This window comes from Oncorhynchus kisutch, linkage group LG3 (assembly GCF_002021735.2).
Source record: "Oncorhynchus kisutch isolate 150728-3 linkage group LG3, Okis_V2, whole genome shotgun sequence".
Classification (NCBI taxonomy): domain Eukaryota; kingdom Metazoa; phylum Chordata; class Actinopteri; order Salmoniformes; family Salmonidae; genus Oncorhynchus; species Oncorhynchus kisutch.
The window spans coordinates 4635808-4645423 of NC_034176.2; the positions used below are offsets into that span (position 1 = coordinate 4635808).

Sequence of the window (9616 nt, forward strand, 5' to 3'; positions counted from 1 at the left end):
TCTGAATACTTATGTAAATGAGGTGCTTCTGTTTTCTTTTTTTAATACATTTGCCAACAAGTTTGCACGGTAGTAATAACCCATAGGCTAGGACACACAAAAGTGCCTAAAATGCTTCGTTATTCATGTTTGGATAAATGACACTAAACTATATTTTGCGTATAGGCCTACGGGTGCTTGTTTCAACAATATTCACATAAAATTATTTCAACAATGAATGAATGTCACAACTGTTTAGTCCCCAGAAAACATTGCTTTGAGACACCATTCACGACAGTTTCTTATTGGATCCCTACAATGGTATGACATGCGTGTGTTCAAGGATTTTCTCATTTATTATCGCATATCATGATGCGTAGAATTAAAAAAGAGCGCTCGTTTTAGATGGACCATTGCCCCGGGTGAGTAAAGAGTTCACTTGAGGACCAATGGAAAGGTCTAAAATGTACACATTCCTCACACCCGGGGCACAGGGCTATGCGAAACGAACATGGCCATTGACAAGTGAGCGAGTCCCCCTGCAAGCTCCTTCTCGTCTCTGATTGGCTGGCCTGCGGTATCGCCAAGTCATTAGTCGACTTTCCCGGTTTCTCCAGCTCAAACAAGTCAACCCTTTTGGAGTGAGGATCTCCGCTGCGCAGGCTCGCTGCAATATGACTGTGGATGATTGTGTGTAATACCAAGAACTCGGTCAAGCCTTGTGAAAACCGTGAACAAACGTTCCTTCTACTCGTGATTTGCAAGTGAATATGCTGAATGTAAGGACAGAGGAAACCTGCGGCTGAATATCAGTAGAAGCTCACAGGTTTCGTTGGAGAAAGTGCTCGCTTTATTCTAGTGGGAAAGATATATTAAGGATTCTGCAGTTACTTATTCTGAGGTGAGATATTTTCCTTTTTATTGTCTACTTTGGTGCAAATATTGGGATTTGATCCATTTGCTTTAGAGTTTAGTTTGAGAATAATTTCGACCCGTATTGAATGACTATCACAATATGCCTAGGTGTTCTGTGCGCTCTGAGAGGACGGCGATGTGTGCAGTCTACTGTGTAGGTTGCTGCTTCTGGGGGGGGGGGGGGGGGGGGGGGGGTCTGACTTGTGAGTTTTGTTGCGATTCAAGCGCTATAGGGGTTTATTTTGATTCATTCTCTGTGCTTTGATGAATAGACGGAATAGATTTGTAGCCTAATAAATGAACATTAAAAAAATAGTTGTCAAACCCAGTGGTTTTCAGTGTACCACCAACTGATTTCTTCCCTCTGCCCAGAGTACCCATGAAGTACCCCCTCTTGTGCATTTTTCTAGTATACCTAGGGTCTCTTGAGTCTTCTCAATTAGTATCCCTTGTTGGGAGCCACTGGTCAACCCATGGGACCTAGGTAGGTTGTATGCTATGCTAGTATGATTTGACTAAAACACACAACAGTCACTTCTTCTGTCTACTGCATTGACTGGCTATGTGGAAACAGGTTGATGCTATTGTTGCTGTATTTAAGAGTGTTTTCCTCACTAAAGCGCAGAATGTACTTTATAACGGGACCTGTTTTCTAACATGATATCGTTTACATTACTACCTAGGTGGTTTGTTTTTATTTACCTCCTCATCAGGGTCCCTTCCATGGCCTTTTCTTAACTACAAGGTTTAGTTAAAAAAAATCAATCTATATATATAGGTTTCCCTTAGCCCCCATCCCAGACTTCAGCCGGTGAACCAACGATATCTAGTTCTTAATCTCCGATTCTATTTCTTAATGCTGTAGGTGAGTGCATTCTTCATGCTTTAGATTGTTTAACTAAGGGAGGAGGAGGGCGGTGGGGGGTGTTTATTTAGGCTCCTCCAAGAATCCCCTTCTCGTCCCTATTCTCTCCCCCTCATCTCGCTTCCCTCTCTCAATTTCAATTTTAATTTATGGGCTTTATTGGCATGGGAAACATATGTTTATATTGCCAAAGCAAGTGAAATAGATGAATAAACATGAAACAGTAAACGTTACGCTTACAAAAGTTCCCAGAATAATAAAGACATTTCAAAATGTCATTATGTCTATATACAGTGTTGTATATCTTCTCCTCTCTTTCATTTCCAAGGCCTTTACATTGGTGTTTTGTTCTTCACTTTCTTGGAGAATCCCTACTGTTCACCAATCATTTAGAAATGTCTCTTTATTATTCTGGGAACCTTTGTAAGCGTAACGTTTACTGTTTCATGTTTATGATCTATTTCACTTGCTTTGGCAATATAAACATATATGTTTCCTATGCCAATAAAGCCCATACATTAAAATTCACCGGTTTCCCTTTACACAAATCTTGCTGTTGTGATCTCGCTGTGATCTCGCGGGTATTTCGGCTGATACGGGAGTTAATCAACATTGAATTTGTTTTGGTGTTCTTTGTGTCTCTGTGTAATAATCTGAAGGGAATGTGTCTCTAAAGGCATTTGCATATATTATAACGACATTTTGTGACGTTTTTGTTCATGTTGGACTTCGGGTGTTTTTCACTGTTCGGCGACACAGCATTCTTCTTTATGGGGGGCAAACTACGTCCCTTTTTATCGGTGATTGGTCAACAGTAAGGATTCTACTAGAAAGTTTTTTTTGTCGTTCAACGAGAGACTGGTTTTAATCCCCATTTATTTTTATTATTGAAAAACACTGCACCAAACATCTTAGTTAGAGTTAGAGGTAACTAAGATCTCTTTTGTCAAAAACGTCAAAAATGAATGACAGATTTCTTGAGTAATCTTAGATTAATTTAGACTATGTTGAGGAAGTGTATACTGGCTATGGCGTCTTATAATAGACAAAATATTATTTCCACTTTTTTTTCTCGTTTTAAAAAAAAAAAGGGGATGTGCGGTTTGGCTAGCCGAATTGGGATGCATTAACATGGTCATACATTTGGCAGGTTGTTAGGAAGTGCAGCTCAGTTTCCACCTCATTTTGCGGACAGTGTGCACATAGCCTGTCTTCTCTTGAGAGCCATGTCTGCCTTCAGCTGCCTCTCAATAGCAAGGCTATGCTCACTGAGTTTGTACATAGTCAACACTTTTATTCATTTTGGGTCAGTCACAGTGGTCAGATATTCTGCCACTGTGTACTCTCTGTTTAGGGCCAAACCTCTCTCTCCCTGCATGACTCCACCCAGGCCTGAGGCGTGGGAATAGCATTTCCTGTGTACTGTTTTACAGCCCAGGATAACTGATGGTCTCACCATCAGTGACTGAAGTCTGCAGAAATTTACTATAGTATAAATACCTGAGTAAAAAAAATAGTAGTGTATACTGCAGTAATTACTGTAGCTTTTGTTCTATCATCTTTCACATAGAGGTGAGGTCTTTTTCCTTCAGGAAACCTACTGGAGAAATACAAAAAGAGCACATTTTCCATGACCTGGAGGTAGTGAGGTAGATAGTGAGGTAGATAGTGAGGTAGATAGTGAGGTAGGTAGGTAGTGAGGTAGGTAGATAGATAGTGAGGTAGGTAGGTAGATAGTGAGGTAGGTAGAGAGATAGTGAGGTAGGTAGAGAGATAGTGAGGTTGGTAGTGAGGTAGGTAGAGAGAGAGATAGTGAGGTAGATAGATAGAGAGAGAGATAGTGAGGTAGATAGATAGAGAGAGAGATAGTGAGGTAGGTAGGTAGTGAGGTAGGTAGATAGATAGGTAGGTAGGTAGATAGATAGAGAGAGAGAGATAGTGAGGTAGATAGAGAGGTAGATAGTGAGATAGGTAGTGAGGTAGATAGTGAGAGAGGTAGTGAGGTAGAGAGATGGATAGATATATAGTGAGGTAGATAGAGAGATAGAGAGGTAGATAGTGAGGTAGATAGAGAGATGGTGAGGTAGATAGTGAGGTAGGTAGTGAGGTAGATAGGTAGGTAGTGCGGTAGATAGTGAGGTAGATAGTGAGGTAGGTAGTGAGAGAGGTAGTGAGGTAGATAGAGAGATGGTGAGGTAGATAGTGAGGTAGATGGTAGATAGAGAGGTAGGTAGTGAGGTAGGTAGTGAGATGGTGAGGTAGATAGAGAGGTAGGTAGTGAGAGAGGTAGTGAGGTAGATAGAGAGATGGTGAGGTAGGTAGAGAGAGAGATGGTGAGGTAGATAGTGAGGTAGATGGTAGATAGAGAGATGGTGAGGTAGATAGAGAGGTAGGTAGTGAGGTAGGTAGTGAGATGGTGAGGTAGATAGAGAGGTAGGTAGTGAGAGAGGTAGTGGGGTAGATAGAGAGATGGTGAGGTAGAGAGAGAGATAGATAGTGAGGTAGTGAGAGAGATAGTGAGGTAGGTAGAGAGATAGATAGTGAGGTAGGTAGAGAGAGAGATAGTGAGGTAGGTAGAGAGAGAGATGGTGAGGTAGAGAGAGGTAGTGAGAGAGATAGTGAGGTAGGTAGAGAGATAGATAGTGAGGTAGGTAGAGAGAGAGATAGTGAGGTAGGTAGTGAGGTAGATAGAGAGATGGTGAGGTAGGTAGTGAGGTAGATAGGTAGGTAGTGAGGTAGATAGTGAGAGAGGTAGTGAGGTAGATAGTGAGGTAGGTAGAGAGATGGTGAGGTAGATAGTGAGGTAGATAGTGAGGTAGGTAGTGAGAGAGGTAGTGAGGTAGGTAGTGAGGTAGATAGAGAGATGGTGAGGTAGATAGTGAGGTAGATGGTAGATAGAGAGATGGTGAGGTAGATAGAGAGGTAGGTAGTGAGGTAGGTAGTGAGATGGTGAGGTAGATAGAGAGGTAGGTAGTGAGAGAGGTAGTGAGGTAGATAGAGAGATGGTGAGGTAGATAGAGAGGTAGATAGAGAGGTAGATAGAGAGATGGTGAGGTAGGTAGAGAGAGAGATAGTGAGGTAGGTAGTGAGAGAGATAGTGAGGTAGTGAGAGAGATAGATAGTGAGGTAGTGAGAGAGATAGATAGTGAGGTAGGTAGAGAGAGAGATAGTGAGGTAGGTAGAGAGAGAGATGGTGAGGTAGAGAGAGGTAGTGAGAGAGATAGTGAGGTAGGTAGAGAGATAGATAGTGAGGTAGGTAGAGAGAGAGATAGTGAGGTAGATAGATAGAGAGAGAGATAGTGAGGTAGATAGATAGAGAGAGAGATAGTGAGGTAGGTAGGTAGTGAGGTAGGTAGATAGATAGGTAGGTAGGTAGATAGATAGAGAGAGAGAGATAGTGAGGTAGATAGAGAGGTAGATAGTGAGATAGGTAGTGAGGTAGATAGTGAGAGAGGTAGTGAGGTAGAGAGATGGATAGATATATAGTGAGGTAGATAGAGAGATAGAGAGGTAGATAGTGAGGTAGATAGAGAGATGGTGAGGTAGATAGTGAGGTAGGTAGTGAGGTAGATAGGTAGGTAGTGCGGTAGATAGTGAGGTAGATAGTGAGGTAGGTAGTGAGAGAGGTAGTGAGGTAGATAGAGAGATGGTGAGGTAGATAGTGAGGTAGATGGTAGATAGAGAGGTAGGTAGTGAGGTAGGTAGTGAGATGGTGAGGTAGATAGAGAGGTAGGTAGTGAGAGAGGTAGTGAGGTAGATAGAGAGATGGTGAGGTAGGTAGAGAGAGAGATGGTGAGGTAGATAGTGAGGTAGATGGTAGATAGAGAGATGGTGAGGTAGATAGAGAGGTAGGTAGTGAGGTAGGTAGTGAGATGGTGAGGTAGATAGAGAGGTAGGTAGTGAGAGAGGTAGTGGGGTAGATAGAGAGATGGTGAGGTAGAGAGAGAGATAGATAGTGAGGTAGTGAGAGAGATAGTGAGGTAGGTAGAGAGATAGATAGTGAGGTAGGTAGAGAGAGAGATAGTGAGGTAGGTAGAGAGAGAGATGGTGAGGTAGAGAGAGGTAGTGAGAGAGATAGTGAGGTAGGTAGAGAGATAGATAGTGAGGTAGGTAGAGAGAGAGATAGTGAGGTAGGTAGTGAGGTAGATAGAGAGATGGTGAGGTAGGTAGTGAGGTAGATAGGTAGGTAGTGAGGTAGATAGTGAGAGAGGTAGTGAGGTAGATAGTGAGGTAGGTAGAGAGATGGTGAGGTAGATAGTGAGGTAGATAGTGAGGTAGGTAGTGAGAGAGGTAGTGAGGTAGGTAGTGAGGTAGATAGAGAGATGGTGAGGTAGATAGTGAGGTAGATGGTAGATAGAGAGATGGTGAGGTAGATAGAGAGGTAGGTAGTGAGGTAGGTAGTGAGATGGTGAGGTAGATAGAGAGGTAGGTAGTGAGAGAGGTAGTGAGGTAGATAGAGAGATGGTGAGGTAGATAGAGAGGTAGATAGAGAGGTAGATAGAGAGATGGTGAGGTAGGTAGAGAGAGAGATAGTGAGGTAGGTAGTGAGAGAGATAGTGAGGTAGTGAGAGAGATAGATAGTGAGGTAGTGAGAGAGATAGATAGTGAGGTAGGTAGAGAGAGAGATAGTGAGGTAGGTAGAGAGAGAGATGGTGAGGTAGAGAGAGGTAGTGAGAGAGATAGTGAGGTAGGTAGAGAGATAGATAGTGAGGTAGGTAGAGAGAGAGATAGTGAGGTAGGTAGTGAGAGAGATAGTGAGGTAGATAGAGAGATAGATAGATATATAGTGAGGTAGATAGAGAGATAGTGAGGTAGATAGAGAGATAGGGGGGTAGATAGAGAGGTAGATAGTGAGAGAGGTAGTGAGGTAGATAGAGAGATGGTGAGGTAGATAGAGAGGTAGATAGAGAGGTAGATAGAGAGATGGTGAGGTAGGTAGAGAGAGAGATGGTGAGGTAGGTAGAGAGAGAGATGGTGAGGTAGGTAGAGAGAGAGATGGTGAGGTAGGTAGAGAGAGAGATGGTGAGGTAGGTAGAGAGAGAGATGGTGAGGTAGGTAGTGAGAGAGATAGTGAGGTAGTGAGAGAGATAGATAGTGAGGTAGGTAGAGAGAGAGATAGTGAGGTAGGTAGAGAGAGAGATGGTGAGGTAGAGAGAGGTAGTGAGAGAGATAGTGAGGTAGGTAGAGAGATAGATAGTGAGGTAGGTAGAGAGAGAGATAGTGAGGTAGGTAGTGAGAGAGATAGTGAGGTAGATAGAGAGATAGATAGATATATAGTGAGGTAGATAGAGAGATAGTGAGGTAGATAGAGAGGTAGATAGTGAGAGAGGTAGTGAGGTAGATATATGGTGAGGTAGGTAGTGAGAGAGGTAGTGAGGTAGATAGTGAGGTAGATAGAGAGATGGTGAGGTAAGTAGTGAGAGAGTAGTGAGGTAGATAGAGAGATAGTTAGGTAGATAGAGAGGTAGATAGAGAGATGGATAGATATATAGTGAGGTAGATAGTGAGATAGTGAGAGAGGTAGTGAGGTAGGTAGTGAGGTAGATATAGAGATGGTGAGGTAGGTAGTGAGGTAGATAGAGAGATGGTGAGGTAGGTAGTGAGGTAGATAGAGAGGTAGATAGTGAGAGAGGTAGTGAGGTAGATAGAGAGATGGTGAGGTAGATAGAGAGGTAGATAGTGAGGTAGGTAGAGAGATGGTGAGGTAGATAGTGAGGTAGGTAGTGAGAGAGGTAGTGAGGTAGGTAGTGAGGTAGAGAGATGGTGAGGTAGATAGAGAGGTAGATAGAGAGGTAGATAGAGAGGTAGGTAGTGAGAGAGGTAGTGAGGTAGATAGAGAGGTAGATAGAGAGGTAGATAGTGAGGTAGGTAGTGAGGTAGATAGAGAGGTAGGTAGTGAGGTAGATAGAGAGATGGTGAGGTAGGTAGTGAGGTAGGTAGTGAGGTAGATAGAGAGATGGTGAGGTAGATAGTTAGGTAGATAGAGAGGTAGATAGTGAGAGAGGTAGTGAGGTAGATAGAGAGATGGTGAGGTAGATAGAGAGGTAGGTAGTGAGGTAGGTAGTGAGGTAGATAGAGAGATGGTGAGGTAGGTAGTGAGGTAGGTAGTGAGGTAGATAGAGAGATGGTGAGGTAGATAGTTAGGTAGATAGAGACGTAGGTAGTGAGGTAGGTAGTGAGGTAGATAGAGAGATGGTGAGGTAGGTAGTGAGGTAGATAGAGAGATGGTGAGGTAGATAGAGAGGTAGATAGTGAGAGAGGTAGTGAGGTAGATAGAGAGATAGAGAGGTAGGTAGTGAGGTAGATAGTGAGGTAGATAGAGAGGTAGTGAGGTAGATAGAGAGATGGTGAGGTAGATAGTGAGAGAGGTAGTTAGGTAGATAGAGAGATGGTGAGGTAGATAGAGAGGTAGTGAGGTAGGACTGGGGGGCTGAGAGCTTCTGCTCTTTTCTATAACATGCACAGAACATAATGTCTCTACTTGGCATGTAGGTTTAGTAGGTTTCTCACTCGTGGGTGGCACAAATTGCGATATGGGAGATGAGAATGGGCAGGGTAGTATTCACTATAGTTAAAATGTTTTTCGCAGACTAGTGTTATCGGGGACATTTCTGTAGTAGTGAATACTAGTACTACTAAATACTAAATACTAGTGTATTTACTATAGTATACTACAACATTCTATATTTAGTACTACACATGATTGAGGGATTCTACAGTGTTCTACAGAATTTGTTCTTAACTGACTTGCCTAGTTAAATAAAGGTAAAAAAAAAAAAAAAATGAAATTGAATCGGTTGTTTCCGTGTGGCGTACCCTAGTTCTTTAAGACTTGCCTCTCGACTCATGTCATCAGGTGGCGTGTGATAATGACTGGGCGGAGGGTAGTGCCAAGGAATGACTGGGAACAGATTGGTATTGGTGTAAACATAGGATAGGAAACAAGTGGTTATTTTTAAGTCATGGATATTACCGTACTGCTATTTATAAACCAGACAGTCGTTTGTATTTGTGCGAAGGAATTAGTTTGGATTTGCCTGGTTAAATAAAGATGTCAACATGTAGTAAATGTGTTAACTATATATATAAAATAAATATATAAAAATATTTGTTACTTTAGTCAATGAATGATCGTTGTGTTTAAAAATTTTTTTTGAAACACACAGTCAGTGAAGTTACTATCTAAACCAGCCGTCCGTATATATCTGGTGTCAATCTGTTCCTTTTGTTCATGGTTGCTTTGCTCTACCACACACACACACATACCAAGTGCTTAAACAATCCAAACAGCAGCGTGCTAAAGTTAGCCTTTGTTTCAGCCGAGGCGTTGACACGTTGGCTCGTATAGTCTCATGATCTCCATCTTACCGCCAGAGAGACACATGGTGCAACAGATGCTACTCTCTCCATTCTGATGTAAATCACTATGGTGTGTTCTCACTCAAGGAGATGGGATGTGTGTGTGTGTGTACGGATGAGGGAGTTGTGCGTGTGTGTGTGTACGGATGAGGGAGTTGTGTGTGTGTACGGATGAGGGAGTTGTGTGCGTGTGTGTGTGTACGGATGAGGGAGTTGTGCGTGTGTGTGTGTGTGTGTACGGATGAGGGAGTTGTGTGTGTGTGTACGGATGAGGGAGTTGTGTGTGTACGGATGAGGGAGTTGTGTGCGTGCGTGCGTGTGTGCGTGCGTGTGTGTACGGATGCGGGAGTTGTGTGTGTGTGCAGGGGGTGGAGAATGATAAATCCCATCTATGGCTTGTGTCTACGACACACCCATCACACACCCCTCTCCTTCCCTGGCACTCGTGCAGTGGAACGACATAAATACACTTCCTGAATAGAGGCAACGGCGTCTTTT

The 9616-nt window shown here is 42.9% G+C and overlaps 1 protein-coding gene across 1 annotated transcript in view; it reads left to right on the forward strand.

Moving 5' to 3' along the window:
* Positions 1-616: 616 nt before the first annotated feature.
* Positions 617-9616, forward strand: part of LOC109882476 (ras-GEF domain-containing family member 1B-A-like) — a gene marked incomplete in the record, with an annotated part of 52801 nt that continues 43801 nt past the window's right edge. The window contains 1 exon segment of the mRNA XM_031816640.1: positions 617-880.